This window comes from Arachis hypogaea, chromosome 15, assembly GCF_003086295.3.
Source record: "Arachis hypogaea cultivar Tifrunner chromosome 15, arahy.Tifrunner.gnm2.J5K5, whole genome shotgun sequence".
Classification (NCBI taxonomy): domain Eukaryota; kingdom Viridiplantae; phylum Streptophyta; class Magnoliopsida; order Fabales; family Fabaceae; genus Arachis; species Arachis hypogaea.
Window position 1 is genome coordinate 102,604,980 of NC_092050.1, and position 19,132 is coordinate 102,624,111.

At 39.2% G+C, this 19,132-nt stretch overlaps 1 non-coding gene across 1 annotated transcript; it reads left to right on the forward strand.

Annotated features, from left to right (window-relative positions):
- The first annotated feature begins 420 nt into the window (after nucleotides 1-420).
- LOC112753737 (small nucleolar RNA R71) lies at nucleotides 421-528 on the forward strand. The gene has a single exon (XR_003178107.1). It is a non-coding gene; the product is annotated as a small nucleolar RNA R71 (small nucleolar RNA).
- The last annotated feature ends 18,604 nt before the right edge of the window (nucleotides 529-19,132 follow it).

Consider the following 19,132-nt stretch of genomic DNA (forward strand, 5'->3'; position numbering starts at 1 on the left):
TTGCTCTTTAAGTTACTTGCCAATTTACATTCTGCAACTTTAAATTCATTGTCATTTACTTTTTGTTGGTTACAATTTCACACAATTCACATCAATGTTAGCTTGACTAAACTAATCACCAACTAAAGTTGCTTGATCCATCAATCCCTGTGGGATCGACCTCACTCCCGTGAGTTATTATTACTTGATGCGACCCGGTGCACTTGCCGGTTAGATTGTGATGTTTTGGAAGAGATTTATTTTTCCTCCAAAATATCTCATCATGTACATGAACTGGTTATTTGCAACCATGTCAATGAGTTCTTGAGCTTCTGCAGGCGTTTTCTTTAGGTGAATGGATCCACCTGCAGAGGTATCTAATGACATCTTAGATAACTCAGACAGACCATTATAGAATATATCCAGGATGGTCCATTCTGAAAGCATGTCAGAAGGACACTTTTTGGTCAGTCCTTTGTATCTCTCCCAAGCTTCATAGAGGGATTCACCTTCTTTCTGTCTGAAGGTTTGAACATCCACTCTAAGCTTGCTCAGCTTTTGAGGAGGAAAGAACTTGGCTAAGAAAGCCGTGACCAGCTTATCCCAAGAGTTCAGGCTGTCTTTGGGTTGAGAGTCCAACCACACTCTAGCTCTGTCTCTTACAGCAAAAGGGAAAAGCATGAGCCTGTAGACTTCAGGATTTACTCCATTAGTCTTAACAGTATCACATATCTGCAAGAATTCAGTTAAGAACTGAAAAGGATCTTCAGATGGAAGTCCATGAAACTTGCAGTTCTGCTGCATCAGAGAAACTAATTGAGGTTTCAGCTCAAAGTTATTTGCTCCAATGGCAGGAATAGAGATTCTTCTTCCATGTAAATTGGAATTAGGTGCAGTAAAGTCACCAAGCATCTTCCTTACATTATTATTATTTTCGGCTGCCATCTCCTCTTCCTGTTCGAAAAATTCTGAAAGGTTATCTCTGGATTGTTGTAATTTAGCTTCTCTTAATTTTCTCTTCAGAGTCCTTTCAGGTTTTGGATCTGCTTCCACAAGAATGTTCTTATCCTTGCTCCTACTCATATGACAAAGAAGAGGGCACAAAATAATAATAATAATAATAGAGATCCTTTATACCACAGTATAGGGATCTCTGTGTGAGTAGAAGAAGAGGGGGAGACAAAGAATGTAATATAATGGAAGAAACACAACTGTGAAGAGGGTTGAGATGTGAGATGAGATATTAGTAGATGAATAAATAAATAGAATAAGATGAGAGAGAAGGAATTTTTGAAAATAATTTTTGAAAAAGAGTTAGTGATTTTTGAAAATAGTTTTTGAAAAATGTTAGTAATTTTCGAAAATTAAGATTTAAAAATTAAAATAATTAATAAATTAAAAAGAAATTTTGAAAAAGGGGGAAGATATTTTTGAAAATGAGAGAGAGAGTTAATTAGGTAGTTTTGAAAAAGTTAAGAAACAAACAAAAAGTTAGTTAGTTAGTTGAAACTAATTTTGAAAAGATAAGAAGTTAGGAGGTTAGAAAAGATATTTTGAAACCAACTTTTTGAAAAAGGTAAGATAAGAAGATATTTTAGAAATTAGTTTTGAAAAAGATTTGATTTTTAAAATCTCAATTAATGACTTGATTCATAAGAAATCACAAGATATGATTCTAGAACTTAAAGTTTGAATCTTTCTTAACAAGCAAGTAACAAACTTCAAATTTTTGAATCAAAACATTAATTGATTATGTTATTTTCGAAAATTTGATATAAAAATAAGAAAAAGATTTTTGAAAAATATTTTTGGAATTTTCGAAAATAACTAAGAATTTTGAAAAAGATTTGATTTTTGAAAAAGATTTTGAAAAAGATAAGATTTTCAAATTGAAAATTTGATTTGACTTATAAGAAACAACTTGATTTTAAAAATTTTTGAAAAAGTCAACTCAAATTTTCGAATTTGATGAGAGAAAAAGGGAAAGATATTTTTTTGTTTTTTGAATTTTTATGATGAGAGAGGAAAACAGAAAAAATGATGCAATGCATGAAAGTTATGGATCAAAATAATGAATGCATGCAAGAATGCTATGAATGTCAAGATGAACACCAAGAACACTTTGAATGTCAAGATGAACATCATAGACACAATTTTGAAAAATTTTCAATGCAAAGAAAACATGCAAGACACCAAACTTAGAATTCTTTAATGCTTAGACACTAAGAATTCAAGAATGCATATGAAAAACAAGAAAAGACACAAAACATGCAAATGCAAAAATCAAACAAGAAGACTTACCAAGAACAACTTGAAGATCATGAAGAACACTATGAATGCATGATTATTTTCGAAAAATGCAAGATGCACATGCAATTGACACCAAACTTTTAACATGACACATGACTCAAACAAGAAAAGAGAAAAAGAGAAAAAATAAGGATTCCAAAATTTTTAACATGAATTCCAAGAATCTTGCATTCTTAGCCTAAAGCTTCAGTCCAGGAATCAGACATGGCTCACTAGCCAGCCAAGCTTTCAATGAAAGCTCCGGTCCAAAACACTAGACATGGCCAATGGCCACCCAAGCTTCAGCATTTAACATCAGAGTATATTGCTCTTGATAACAAATTGCAAGCCTCAGTCCAAATAAATTTAGACATGGCTTTACAGCCAGCCAGGCTTTACATGCTTCATGAAACACTAGAATTCATTCTTAAAAATTTTGAATAAAATTTTGAAAACATTTTTATATTTTCGAAAACAAAGGAGAAAATTTTGAAAGATTTTTGAAAAATTTTTGAAAATAACACAAAAAGAAAATTACCTAATCTGAGCAACAAGATGAACCGTCAGTTGTCCAAACTCGAACAATCCCCGGCAACGGCGCCAAAAACTTGGTTCGCGGAATCGTGATTACACTTTAATTATGTAAAATTCATTGCTCTTTCTTTCCCTGGAAATGGCGCCAAAAACATGATGCCAAGACCATGGTTCACAACTCCGTGTAACTAACCAGCAAGTGCACTGGGTCGTCCAAGTAATACCTTACGTGAGTAAGAGTCGAATCCCACGGAGATTGTCGGTATGAAGCAAGCTATGGTCACCTTGTAAATCTCAGTCAGGTGGATATAAAATAGTAATGGGTTTTCGAAAATAAATAATAGAATAGGGATAGAGGTACTTATGTAAATCATTGGCAGGAATTTCAGATAAGCGAATGGGGATGCTTTTTGTTCCTCTGAACCTCTGCTTTCCTGCTATCTTCATCCAATCAGTCTTACTCCTTTCCATGGCTGGCTTTATGTGATACATCACCATTGTCAACGGCTACTTTCGGTCATCTCTCGGGAAAATGATCCAATGCCCTGTCACGGCATGGCTAATCGTCTGGAGGCATCACCCTTTTCAATGGCTTCATCTTATCCTCTCAGTGAAAATGATCAACGCACCCTGTCACGGCACGGCTATTCATCTGTCGGTTCTCGATTATGCTGGAATAGGATTTACTATCCTTTTGCGTCTGTCACTAACGCCCTGCAATCCCAAGTTTGGAGCTCGTCACAGTCATTCATTCATTAAATCCTACTCGGAATACCACAGACAAGGTTTAGACCTTCCGGATTCTCTTGAATGCCGCCATCATTCTAGCTTACGCCACGAAGATTCTGATTAAGAGATCTAAGAGATACTCATTCAGTCGAAGGTAGAACGGAAGTGGTTGTCAGGCACGCGTTCATAGGGAATGATGATGATTGTCACGTTCATCACATTCAGGTTGAAGAGCGAATGAATATCTTAGGAGCGAAACAAGATGAATTGAATAGAAAACAGTAGTACTTTGCATTAATCTTTGAGGAACAGCAGAGCTCCACACCTTAATCTATGGAGTGTAGAAACTCTACCATTAAAAATACATAAGTGAAAGGTCCAGGCATGGCCGAATGTCCATCCCCTCTGATCTAAGAACCAGGCGTCCAAAGATATCAAATACAATAGTAAAATGTCCTATTTATAATAAACTAGCTACTAGGGTTTACATGAGTAAGTAATTGATGCATAAATCCACTTCCGGGGCCCACTTGGTGTGTGCTTGGGCTGAGCTTGAGTGTTTCACGTGTAGAGGTCCTTCTTGGAGTTGAACGCCAGCTTTTGTGCCAGTTTGGGCGTTCAACTCTGGTTTTGGCTCCTTTTCTGGCGCTGGACGCCAGATTTGGGCAGAAATCTGGCGTTGAATGCCAGTTTACGTCCTCTATTCTTGGCCAAAGTATGGACTATTATATATTGCTAGAAAGCCCTGGATGTCTACTTTCCCACGCAATTGGAAGCGCGCCATTTCGAGTTCTGTAGCTCCAGAAAATCCATTTTGAGTGCAGGGAGGTCAGAATCCAACAGCATCAGCAGTCCTTCTTCAACCTCTGAATCTGATTTCTGCTCAAGTCCCTCAATTTCAGCCAGAAAATACCTGAAATCACAGAAAAACACACAAACTCATAGTAAAGTCCAGAAATGTGAATTTAACATAAAAACTAATGAAAACATCCCTAAAAGTAACTAGATCCTACTAAAAACATACTAAAAACAATGCCAAAAAGCGTATAAATTATCCGCTCATCAGCCACCCACGCGGACGTGTGGGTTGCAAAATAAGCAAGGGACGCGGACGCATCACAGTGCGCGCAAGCATGAAATGATTGCGCATTTTGCGCAATGCTTGCGCAAGTCTCGGGTGCCAAGTACTGAGGGAATGCGTGCTGGGCGATCCACGCGTACGCGTCATGTTTGCGCACGCGTGGTTGGGCAGGTGGTCGAGCGACGCGTGAGCGTCAGTTGCACGCACGCGTGACAAGGAGATGCGCATTTTTTGCAATGCTTGCACAATGCTCGCGCAACTCTCGGGTCGAATGTACCAAGAATGGCATGCAGACCAACCGACACGTACGCGTCATGTGCGCGTACACGCGGATAGCCTTGAGGGCAAGGGACGCGTGGGTGCGCTTCATGCAGACGCGTGAATATGGGTTTGCGCATTTCGTGCGTTGCTAGCGCATTGGGCGCGCAACTCTCGGGTTGAATGCCCATCCTTGCGAATATGCAAGGGACGCGCGCGCGTCCTGCACGCTTATGCGTGCATCCCCTTTTTTTTTACAACATAGAAAAAGGTATTCTAAGACATTCCTGGCAGGTATTCAAGCTAGATAGTCAAGAAAACACTTACAAATTCATGCACCATTCAAAACAAAGCATTTTCTCTAACTTCGACAATTCATCCATACCAAAAATAATGAAATCTATATGCACATCCTAACAATTCAACAGAATCAACAAAGCTAGCATTTCTAAGCAATCAACAACACCATGAAATCACAAAATTCACAAAAATCTAAAGCTAGAGGCAAGAATGTATATACAAGGAAAATCTTACCACGGTGGGGTGTCTCCCACCAAGCACTTTTCTTTAACGTCCTTAAGTTGGACGGCCAATCGCTTAAGCTTTTTCTCCTCTAGGTGCATCCGTAAGCAGGAACACCTCTAGTTCCTTAGGAGACTTGTAGCCACGGTACTTCTTCACCCTATGTCCATTCACCTTGAAAGTTGCCTCGCTTCTAGGGTCAAACAATTCCACCACTCCATAAAGCTTTACCTCCTTCACCGTGAAGGGTCCTTCCCATCTAGAGTGGAGCTTACCAGACATGAATCTAAGCCTCGAGTTATATAGGAGAACCTCATCACCTTCTTCAAAATCCTTCTTCCGGATATGGGATTCTCATATGCTTCGTTCCTAAGACACTCAAGCTCCTCTAGTTACAATTTTCTGGCTACACCCGCCTTGGTGAAATCCATGTTACATTGCTTTACCGCCCAATAGGCTTTATGCTCAATTTCCACCGGAAGGTGGCATGCCTTACCATAGACGATCTGGAAGGGACTCATCCCCAATGGAGTCTTGTAGGCGGTCCTATACCCCCATAGTGCATCTCCCAACCGAAAGCTCCAATCCTTCCTTTGTGGATTTACCACTTTCTCCAAAATTCGCTTAATCTCCCAGTTGGACACCTCCGCTTGTCCGTTGGTTTGGGGGTGATAAGCAATTGCAATCTTATGCAATACCCCATAGCGCTTAAGCAGTGCCTCTACTTTCCTGTTGCAAAAGTGAGAACCTTGGTCACTCACGATTGCTCGTGGCGACCCATAGCGGCATACAATGTTGTTTCTAATGAAAGAAATCACAGTATTTGCGTCACCAAGGCGGGTAGATATTGCTTCTACCCACTTTGATACGTAGTCAATCGCCAACAGAATATATAGATACCCACTTGAATTGGGAAATGGTCCCATAAAGTCTATGCCCATACATCAAATATCTCACAGAACAACATCGGTTGTTGAGGCATTTCATCCCTTTGGGACGTATTTCCCGACTTTTGACATTGGTGGCATGACATACAGAATCGATTAGCATCCTTGAATAAGGTTGGCCACCAGAATCCACAATCCAACACCTTTTTAGCTATTCGTTGTGGGCCAAAGTGGCCACCACACTCGGACGAATTGCAAGCTTCAAGAATGGGTTGGATTTCAGATTCCGGGACACATCTTCGAATTACTTGGTCCACTCCCCTCTTTCACAAGTGAGGGTCATCCTAAATGTAGTATTTGGAATCACTCCTCAACTTGTCCCTTTGGTGTTTAGAAAAGTTAGGAGGAAAGATCTTAGCAACCAAGTAGTTTGCCATTGGTGCAAACTAAGAAAAGCTATCCAACACAGCATGCAAACTATCCAATGGGAATGAGTCATCAATCGGAAATGGGTCATATTTCAGATTTTCAAGGCGGCTCAAATGATCCGCAACCACGTTTTGAGACCCACTTCGATCCCTAATCTTAATGTCGAACTCTTACAAGAGCAAGATCAAACGTATGAACCTAGGTTTCGACTCATTCTTTGACAATAGGTACTTTAAAGCTGCATGATCCGTGTATACCACTATCATGGATCCTAGCAAATAAGATCTGAATTTATCTAAAGCATGAACAATAGCTAGGAGTTCCTTATCTGTAGTGGTATAGTTGGATTGTGTCGCATCCAATGTTTTAGAAGAGTAAGCAATGACATAAGGGAGTTTACCATCGCGCTGTGCAAGCGCGGCACCTACAGCATAGTTTGACGCATCGCACATTATCTCGAATGGATGCGTCCAGTTGGGGCCTCGCACAATCGCTGCCATGGTAAGAACTCTCCTTAGCTCCTCAAACGCACTCACACATGCACTGTCAAACTCAAAGTCCACATCTTTTTGGAGCAGGCGCGACAATGGCAAAGCAATCTTGTTGAAATCCTTAATAAAGCACCTGTAAAATCCTGCATGTCCCAAAAATGAGCGGACCTCCCTCACAGATGAAAGGTGAGGTAAATTAGTGATAACATTGACGAACGGACTTTTTGTCGGTAAAGAATTTTTATAAAAATAATCGCGTTGCAAGTATAGTTTTCTAAACCAACAGAGAATCCTTTCGTTCAAAAGTTTTGGTTGTCACAAGTAACAAAACCCAATAAAATTTATAACCGAAGTATTCAAACCTCGGGTCGTCTCTCAAGGAATTGCAGGGAAGTATGATTTATTATTGGTTATGGAAAAGGGTATATTTTTGGGGGGTTTTTTTTTTGAAATAGGAAACAAGTAATTTAAATGGCAAGAAAAATAAATTAATAATTATAAAGAAAACTCTTGGCAAGGTAAGAGAACTGGAAATCCCATCCTAGTTATCCTTATCAGGTGTGATGAGAATTGTCTATCACTCCCACTTAGTTAACCCTTACTAAATAAAGGAAAGTTAAGTGGACCAATCAATTTGATCCTCAAGTCCTAGTCAACTCCTGTGGAAAGACTAGCTTTAGAGCGATCAAAATCAATCAGTGAGAATTCCAATTTTCAATCAACTTCTGTCACTCAAGTTATGATTGATTTAGTACCAAGAGGTCAGGTTGGACAGCTTTAGTAGTTCCTTCAGTTTCTTGTATTTCTTCCACTTTTGCATGCTTCCTTTCCATCCTCTAAGCCATTCCTGCCCTGTAATCCCTGAAATCACTTAACGCACATATCACGGCATCTAATGGTATAAAGGGAGAATTAGTATTTTGTAATTTAAAGGCCAAAGAAGCATGTTTTCAATGATAGCACAAAATCAAGAAGGAAATTGTAAAACCATGTATTTTGTATGAGTAAGTGTGAGAATAATGGATAAAATCCACTAGATTAAGCACAGGATAAATCGTAAAATAGTGGTTTATCAAACATCGACCTTGGCCGGGTCTACAGAAATGCCTTCATTAGATACTACATGTCCCAACACTATACCTTGCCTTACCATGAAGTGACATTTTTCAAAATTTAAGACAAGGTTAGTGTCAACACATCTAGCTAAGACCTTGGCCAAATTCTCTAAGCAACAATCAAATGAAGTTCCATAAACACTGAAGTCATCCATAAAAACTTCCAAACAATTCTCTATTAGATCGGAAAAGACACTGGTCATACACTGCTGAAAAGTAGCAGGTGCATTGCATAGTCCAAATGGCATCCTTTTGTAAGCAAAGGTGCGAAAAGGACAAGTGAATGTGGTCTTTTCTTGATCCTCAGGAGCAATGTGAATCTGGAAGTAACCAGTAAAGCCATCAAGAAAGTAATAATGGGATTTACCCGCCAATCGGTCCAACATCTGATCAATAAAGGGCAAAGGGTAGTGGTCCTTCCTTGTAGTGGCGTTCAACCTTCTATAATCGATACACTCCCGCCAAGCGTTTTGTACTCTCTTGGTGACCACTTCGCCATCATCCTTTTTAACCGCCGTGATACCCGATTTCTTGGGAATAACCTGGACCGGGCTCACCCACTCACTGTCAGAAATCGGATATATGATACCGCATCAAGTAGCCTAGTGACCTCCTTCTTCACCACATCGAGGATGGTGGGGTTGAGCCTTCTTTGCGGTTGCCTAACCGGCCGAGCTTCCTCTTGGAGAAAGATACGATGCATGCAAAAATCAACTGGAAATACCAAATTCTTGATTGCCACAAGTACATCTTCTGCTATTCCTATCACAGTGATCATACTTTTATTGGCCAAGGCAAATTTCGCTGCCGACTTCTTTAATGGAGCTAAGTTCAACCGCATAAAGATAGAAAGCGGCATGATGCTTGCACAAGCCCCTAGATCACACATACAGTCATGAAAAGTATGCCCACCAATACGACAAGACACCAAACACAGTCCAGAGTCACCACATTTTTCTGGAATAGGCTTCATTAAAGAAGAAACTGAACTACCCAAGGATAATGTCTCCAATTCTCCTATCCTATCTTTGTGTGTACACAAGTCCTTCAAGAATTTTGCATACTTCGGAATTTGTTGAATAGCATCAATAAGGGGTATGGTTACCTCGACTTTCTTGAACACTTGAAGCATATTTAAATCGAACTCCGAAGTCTTCTTTGCCTTCTTCACCATGGAAGGGAATTGGATAGGAATGGATTCGTCCACTATGACTTTCCTTTTGGGTTCCTTAAGGCTGGCTTCTTCGTCCTCATGCCTTTTTTCTACCTCCTTTTCTTCATGTGGAACTTCAACAACCACTTCTTCCTAATGAATGTCTTCCATAACCCTAGGAGGTATCTCCTCCAATGTAGTCCCCGATCGTAGAGTGATGGCGTTGAGACCGCCCTTTGGGTTTGTAATGGGTTGGGATGGAAGATTAGAAGAGCTTGAAGGTTGGTTGGAGTTGTTTGAGGGAGGTAGGGCCATCCTTGAGAGCAACTCTTGAATGTTGGATAACTGAGCGGTTATGGCACCAAATTGAGTCTCATGTTTTTCTACCACACCCTTAAGCCTCTCTTGCTCTTGGGTGATTGCACGGTTGAAATCTTCAATTTGGTGGGTAGAGGAGGAAGAGGATTGGTTGGATTGTTGTCTTTGATGTGGTGCTTGATACTTGGTGTAGTTGTTTTAGTTTTGATGGGAAGCTTGGTTGTGGTAATTTTGGTTGGCTTGATGGTTGTTGTTATTATGGTGGTATTGGGATGAAGATTGATAATTGTTGTTGTAGTGAGAGGAAGAATTGTTACATCTTTAATTTTGATTGCTCCCTTATGCATTATCCCTCCACCCCTGATTATGATTATTGCCATGAGAGTAGTTGTTTTGGCCTTGAGAAGGATAGGGTGGACGGTTGTTGTAATTCACATTGGCTATGGCAAGGGCATACTCCTCTTGAATTTGGTGACATTGATCGGTGTAATGTGTGGTGCTAGAGCACAAACCACAAATTCTAGGAGGGCCTTCAAGTTGAGCAACTTGGGGTGGGGCTTGGATGGCTTGGATGGAATAGAATGCCTTTTGCTCTTTATGCATCTCCGTAAGGATGGTGGTCATATCACCAAGCACCTTAGTTAAGCTTGCTTCGGAAGGTGGTGCTTCTACCACACCCTTGAGGGGATTGCTTCTTACCCTTACATGTTGTGTGGCCTCGGCAACATCATTTATCAAGCTCCAAGCTTCTCCCGCCGTCTTGTTTTTGGAAAGAGAACCACCACTAGCGGCGGTGAGCAATCTTCTATCTTCCGCACAAAGACCTCCGATGAGGTAACTAATGAGCAAGTGAGTATCCAATCCATGGTGTGGACAAGATTCCAATAGCCTTTTGAACTTAGTCCAATACTCATACAAACTCTCTTGATCCTTTTGCATTATACTCGAGATCTCCTTCCGGGTGTAATCGGTCTTCTCTGGCGGAAAGAAATTGTCTAGAAACTCTCTTCTCAAGAAATCCCAGTTGGTCACAATCTCATCCGGTTGCGAATAAAACCATGTTTTTGCTTGCCCCTCAAGAGAGAAGGAGAAGGCAAAAACCATAATAGCCACCTCATCAGCTCCATGTCTTTGAGCCGTAGAACAAGCAACTTGAAAATATCTTAGATGTCGGATAGGGTCTTGACCGGGAAGCCCATGATACTTAGGAAGTAGATTTATCAAGCTATTCTTCAACTCAAAGTTTGGATCAAGGTTGGGATACCTTGTTTGCAAAGGTGGAAGTACAATGTCCGGAGCCCCTTGTTCATGTAGAGTGATCCGGCGTGGCTCCGCCATGTATGGTTCACCTGTGGGATGCAGAGATGTATTAGTGGTGCCAACAGAAGAGTAGGAAGTAGCGGACTCTAAGTCACTCTCGGTACCGTCTAGTGATTCGGTATGTTCCTCAAGAGAGGCCGAAGTACTAGCCATATAGTCTAGCCGTCGTCTAGCTTTCCGAGTGTGTAGCAAAGTTCTTTTAATCTCAGGGTCAAACTCGGCTAAGCTAGAATTCGGTTGAGACCGAGTCATCAAACTTAGGAGTCATAGCACGTGTACAAAAGAAATCTAAACTACAACTAAGTGTTGAAATCAAGTAAACTATCTACAATATTCACATATTCACATAACCAATGTCAAGGCATACGTTGCAACCATTCCCCGGTAACAGCGCCAAAAATTTGATGCATGGGTTTATACTGGTTCAGAATTCTACAAAATACTTCCGTTGTTAGTATAGTTCAAACCGATAATCAACTCTCGAATCAAATTTAGATGGAATTGGTTGTCACAAGTTCAACCCCAATAAAAGTAACCGAAGTATTCAAACCTCGGGTCGTCTCACAAGGAATGGGCAAACATGTACTTCAACATTGGTTAGAATTCCAGGGTTGCAAGTCATGAACAAGAAATTAAACTAAGAGACTTAACAAGCAAGAAATCTTAAAGTGCAAGGAACTAATTCAAGTAACTAAAGCAAGGTATGAGCAATTCCAAACTAATAAGAGAACATCCAACATAATTCTACTCTAAGCTAGACAAGTAACTATAACTAAGACAAAGTAATTGAAATATTTTCGGGTTCCAAATATGATTGATAAAAGCAACTCTTGGCTAGGCATAGGAATTGGGATCACTATCCTTGTCTAATAACCATATCTTGACAATTATGAGGAACCAAGCTCATTAAGTTTACTTCTATACTTGAAGTATATTAAATGGCTTGGGCAACATCAATCCATAAGGTCCAACCTAGCTACCAATTGACTTAGTAGTAGGCTAGTGTCAATGGTTATCAAATTGACCACTAAGGGTTCTCAAATCATCAATTCCATTAGACCCAATGACTCACGTTTACCCAAATCTCTTAGCCTAGGCCAAGAGTAAAGAAAAATACTCCATAATCAAAGGAAACATTTCATCAAACACATGGTGAGCATTACTAAAAGACTTATTCAAAATGCAATTAAATTGAAATTAACAAGTACCCACTAACAATTATAAATGAAAAATCACTCAAACAACACAATTAATCATGGAAATCATCAATGTAACACTAACAATTCATGATCCACAAGATTCATGTAATGGGTAGAAAATGACAATTGACAAGAAACATAAATCTAACACAAGATCTAAACAAAATTATACTAAGAAATTCAAATTAAGTAATCAAAACTAGAAATCAATAAGATCCAATTCAGAATTCTACAAGGAAAGATCAAATCAAAACTAGATCTAGAGAGGAAGAAAGGTTTCTCTCTCTGGAAGAACTAAAAATAAAAAACTAGCTAAAATTGTGTCTACGTGTGAATGAATGATCCCCCCCTTTCCCCCTAGGATTCTTGGGTCTTTTCCATGCAGAACCAGCTTAAATTTGGGCCTCTTCAGCCTCAGAAATTGCCAGGCACGATTTCCTTTAATGAGGTCACGTGCAGCTTGTCACGCGTACGCGCCATGCACGCATGCGCGCCAATTGATTTCCATGATCCACGCGTGCGCGCCATGCACCCGTGCACGTTGATGGAGAATTCGCTAATCCACGTGGATGCACCAATCTTCGCGCGCCATTCCCAAGTGTCCGCACCGATGCGTGCGCGTGAGGTGCGCGTGCGCGCCGATGCTAAACTCCCCAAAATTCAATTCTTCATGTTCTTTCCACTTGTGCATGCTTCCTTTCTCTCTTCTAGGCCATTCTTGCCCTGTAAACCCTGAAATCACTCAACAAATACATCACGGCATCGAATGGTAATAAAAGAGGATCAAAATATGGCAATTTTAAGGAAAAAGAAGCATATTTTTCATCATGAAGCAATATTAGGAAGAGAACAAAAAACCATGCAATTCTTGTGAATAAGTGCAGAAAATATTGTCAAAACCCCTCAAATTCTACACAATATAAACCACAAATTTGGGGTTTATCAAATTGCTTTACATTTCATTTATGCCTTTTAAGTGTTTGATGAAATGCTTGGTTGGAATTTAGTATAGATTTTCTCCTCTTGGCTTTGGTAGAGTAATTAGTGACTCTTGAGTTATCTAATGCTTTTGATTGTTTGAAGATTAGAAGTTGCTAGTTAATTTGAATGCCTCTAAAGCTAGTCTTTCCTTAGGAGTTGATTAGGACTTGAGGAATCAAATTAATTCATCCACTTGACTTTCTTCCATGGTCAGAGGTTAACTAAGTGGGAGCAATGGACAGTTGTGGTCACAATTGAGGAGGATAACTAGGATAGGACTTCTAGTTCTCATGCCTTGTCAAGAGCTTTGTTAGTTGTTAGTTTATTTTCATTACCATTTACATTTCATGTATCTTATCTCAAAAATCCCAAAACCTCATAACCAATAACAAGACACTTTATCACAATTCCTAGGGAGAACAACCCGAGGTTCCAATACTTCGGTTTATAAATTTAGGGGTTTGTTTTAGTGACAAACAATCTTTTGTATGAAAGGATTATTGTTTGGTTTAGAAACTATACTTGCAACGAGAATTCATTTGTGAATTCTAAACCGTCAAAAATCCAATCATCAAAATGGCGCCGTTGTCGAAGAATTGCAATGGTGTTGTGTTATTGGTTATTGTATATATGTGAATATTGTGAATAGCTTGATTTTTTGGATTACTTGTTAGTTTTTGCTAGTTTTAGGATTTTGTTTCATTACTTCTTATTAGCTTTTGTTTCTTATTTTCTCTTTTCACTATGAATTCTCACTTTGGCTATAAGTTTGGGTCTAACTATATTGTAGGAAATGAGGGCTACAATGAGGATGTGCATCAAGGATGGGACAATCAAAGATGGGAGGAGCCATATGCATATGATCAATCCTATTGGCAACAACCTCCACCAATACACTATGAACAAGAGCCATTCTATGATGCATATCAATCAAATGGCTATGGTGAACTCCCTTGTGACTTTCAAGAACCACCACCATATGCCTATGAGTCATACCCTGAACATAACCCTCAACCATACTCACAAGTCCCTTCCTACCAATCACCTTCATATGACCCTAATCCATATCCATCATTCCAATAACCATATGAGCCATATGAACCACATATAGAGCTACCACCATTCCAACATCAATACTTTCAAGAACCACCTCTTCTATACTATTACCAAGATGAACCACCTCCAATGTACACAAATTTTCAACCTCAAGATGAATTCCATCTCCCACCACAACCCTCCATGGAATAATATCAATGTCCATCTCTCAAGGAAACCATGGATCGGCTTCAAGCAACCGTCCGTCAAAAGTTAGATGCATGGGACTCATACCACATGTCCACGGATGATTGCGGGAGAACAACCGAAGAGGATAGTTTGAAGGGGATTGCAGAATATCAACTTGAGGATAATGAATTGGAGTATGTTGAGCAACAAGAAGAACAAATGGAGAACATGGAACCATCACATCCTTATTATGATGACTCACCTTCCTACTATAAACCCTTTCCCCAAGATAATGAACCTTCTCATCCACCCCAACCTCTGATGGATGACATCCTTGGTGTTCTTCTTCAATGGCAAGCAGAGATGAAAAGGGATGTACAAAATTTCACGGCCACCTTAGACGAGGTAGTAAACCAGTTAGCATCCCAATGCTTGGACACTCCTATGGCTACATGTGAAGGATCCATGAAAGAGCATAGCATGAAGGAGAGATTGGATGATGAGAAATATTGCTTTGTGTTGGAACAATTGGAGAAAGCTACCATTTATGAAGAAAAGGAAGAAGTGGTTGAAGACTTAGGAGATGCGGAACCTCCATGGGAATCTAGAATTGATGAAAACCCCTCCAAGAAGATTGAATTTGATGCTAAGGAGGAATGTGCACAACCTCCGAGGCATATCCCATATGCAGAATTGGATGGGATAGAGCGAGAATCGAGTTCCTTTGGTGATGAAGATCAAGCATCAAGTCTTAGTGGTGGAGAATCCTTTGAGCATAAAGAACCTTTCCCCGGTGGATTTGAAAGCGTTGTGGAGGTAAATTTCTCTCACCTCTCCCAATTAGGATTTGAGTAAGGGAAAAGGCTTAGATAAAATTGTTAAACAAATGATTATAATTGAGAAAACTTTTGAAGAGGTAGAAGTCCTTAGAAAGAGAAGGACGGGAGTTGGATATGCTTTGTCAAGACCCTTGGAATCGTCTTTGCCTAGGTTGCCATCTACTCATTCATTTGAGTGGGTAAAATTCATCTCTATTAGCTTTATTATCCCACTTGAATATGGCTTGCTTGAAACGGATGGCCAACTTAGGGAACTTTGTGGGATGAAGCATAAGCGAAAAAGGTTTTATGGTTGGCGTTGCAAATCAAGGCTCATTAGGGTTGATACATCAAACATTAAATATAAAGGTTAGAGTAGTGCTCAACTAGATGGGTCTAGGAGGATTGTTGGTCACTTTATTGAGAATTCGCCCTACTTGCCACCCCGGATGGACTAATGATGATCAATTCAAGGATGGGTGTGGAAACAAGATATGGGATCTGGGAATACATGAGGATCACCTTTGGGAGCCCATAGCTTGTGCGGAACTTCATCAAGTCTTGAAGATATTAAATTTGAAGAATGGAGCTTATTGGAGATTCAAGCATTGGTGGATGTTCAAAGATAGCTTCAAGCACAAGCCACCTTGATGAGGAGCTCCCCATAAGTCCAACTTAAGGACAATAAACAAAAGTGTTAGGTGGGAGACACCCCACCATGGTAAACTCTTTTCATTTTTCTATTTTGTATATAGTGATGGAATTAGTTTAAATTCATGTTTTGATAAATTTGTTGAGTTTAGTTGGTAGTTTGATATGTTAAATAAGGTTTATGGTATTTTGGTAGCTGTTTGGAGGTTTGGAATGCTTGGTTTGGTGCAAAAGCATGAAAAATTTTGAAAAAAATAGAGCATCGACCCACGCGCATGCATGCTATACGCGTACGCGTGCCCCAAGCGTTTCAGCCAATCCACGCGCACGCACCATGCACGCGTACGCATGGATGTAGAAGTCCATTCCTCCATACATTAACCCGAGAGTTGTGCGAACACTACGCGCGCATTGTGCCTTTCGCGCAAGCCAACTCACGGGTAAGCGTGAAGGACGCGTACGCGTCACTCTCGAAATAACCCATCAACGCGGACGCGTAATGCACGCGTACGCGTCGCGCCCATTTCACCCCATCCATGCGCACGCGTGAGGCACGCGCACGCGTAGACTACCTTATTTCACACATTTCTTTTTTTCTCCTCTTTCCATTTCTTTCCTTCTTCTTTCTTCTCCTCTATTCTTTCCTTTCTCCTACCATCATTCGACACTTCCAAACACCATTTATAACCACCTAGGTAGTTTGTTAGTTAGTTTAACTTTCATTTAAATTTCTAACTTTTTTGTAAGTGTTGGATTGTTAATCTTGTTTACCATTAATTGCTGCTGGGTACTAAAAAGGTTGTTATCTTAACATCACTATGTCTATAATCTTTGTTGGATTCCTTGATTGAGGTTATATTTTTCTACTTGGTTTTGAGTTCTTCATGCTTACCTTCTGAGAATACCAAGTGATGAGAATTGCCCTCGAGCTTGTAACTCTTCTTGAATTGCATGATCTGGCCACCATGTAATTGGAATTCTATTCCTCGATTAGGCAAGTTCTTGATGGTTGATGTTGTGTATTTACCTTAATACATTGTGTTTCATGATCATATGCATCCATATACTTTTAGCTTAAATGCTCTCATGCTTCTTTAATGCCTGTTTCGACTTACAAGTTTACTTAAAGCATCTCAAGCACATTAGGATGAGTGAAGTGCATGCTTCTTTTGTGACATCGCTTTTTATGCTAATGTGTGTTCTAAAAGGCGCCTAATTTAGAATTCACATACCTAATCTTTCTGAATGTCACACTAATTCACTCACTCCATTCTAGTGATTTACCTCATCCCAACAATGTATGCTTCCTTGCTTTTGTATTTTCTTATCTTATGGTGTTATTTTCTACTTTTCATGAATTATGTAACACAAGCAAAAAACGGAAGCGGAAGAAAAGAACACGCAGCACCGGTTGATCTACCAGCTGAAGGTGGCAATCCGGAGAGTCGCCGTACCCCCTTGCTCATCTTAGAATTCACCGAGGACGGTGCAAACTTTAAGTGTGAGGAGGTCGTCCGATCGTTTGGCATTTTTGGGTGACAAATTTTTAATCCCAACGCTTTTGCATTTCATTCTTAGGTCTTTTAGGATTTTACTTGCATTTTCTTATTTTTGCATATATATACATAATAAGCTTAGTAAAAAATAATGAGATTTTTCAATATTTCTATCTATAGGGCACCAATATTTAGCTCAAATCATGTTCCACAATATATATATATATATATATATATATATATATATATATATATATATATATATATATATGAACATGATTTGAGCTAAGAACACAAGCAAGTGAGATTTGAGCCTAATGGTGTGGTTACATCTTATAACCACTTATTTTCCTTCTTGTGTGCATTATTCTCTTTCTATGATTGTAATCTTTGATTTGTTTGATTCTTTATGTCCATTATTTTGTGTATTCATGCATTTATATGATTGAGATCATCACTTCAATTAGCTCACTTACCCAAATAGCCTTACCTTTTATCTTCCATTGTTAGCCAACTTTGAGCCTACGATCAACCTACTTTGTTCTAATTTTAGCACATTACAAGCCTTAAAATGGAAAACAATAAAAGTCCTTCATTTGGATCTTTGATTAGCTTAGGCTAGTGAGTGTGAGTATCATTCAAGTGTGGGAAAACTTGGGACATTGATTGAATAAAAGGGTAGTTTTGTATTTTTGTTGAAAATACTGGGAATTGGGTACATACTCATGTATTGATTAAATGTATAGACCTTATGCATTGATGTTCTTGTATATAGTTTGAAAGAAAAAAATGAGAAAAACAAAAGAAAAAAGAAAAAGAAAAAGAAAAAAATATATGTAGATATCAAAAGAAAAAAAAAGTAGAAAAAGAAAGTAATAAAAAGGGGACAAAATGCCCCAAAGTAAATTTCAATAAAGATCAATGCATATGTGTTGTGAAGTGAAAAGAAAATACATGAGTATGTGAAAAAGTGAGAAGAAGGGGTAGTTAGGTTAGCTTTGGAATTGTATAGGATGTCATAGGTTAGGTGGGAAATTTAAGCTTATCAAAGATCCAAATTCAAGCTCACTTGACCAAATATGCATCCTACCTTGACCCTAGCCCCATTACAACCGATGAATAAGACCTCATGATACTTGTATGCATGCATGAAATATTTGTTGATTGTTAGATAAAGAACAAATCTTGGAAAGCATGATTAGGAGAGAATTGAGAGAATCAACCCTAAACACTTGAGCGAATAGAGTGCAAACACATCCGGTGAGGGTTTGATGCTCAATTACATGTTTTCACCTATAATCATCTCTTTTCATGCAAGTTTATAAAAATATTTAATAACTCAATTCAACTGTGGATTAGACTTGCTAGTCCTAGGCCCGTGTGCATATGTATTCTTAGGAATTCACTTATTTTGACCAAGTAATTGCATTCACGTAGGTAGTTGCATATAGTTTAGGTTGTATATAGTTTATTTACATTGAATAAATGTTGATACCCTTTGTCTTTCTCTTGGTTTAAGCATGAGGACATGCTTGGTTTAAGTGTGGGGAGGTTGATAAACCCCATATTTAGGGTTTATCTTGTGCTTGATTTAGGGGATTTTATGACCTTTTACCCACATTTATTCAATGAAATAGCATGGTTTCATGATTGTCTCC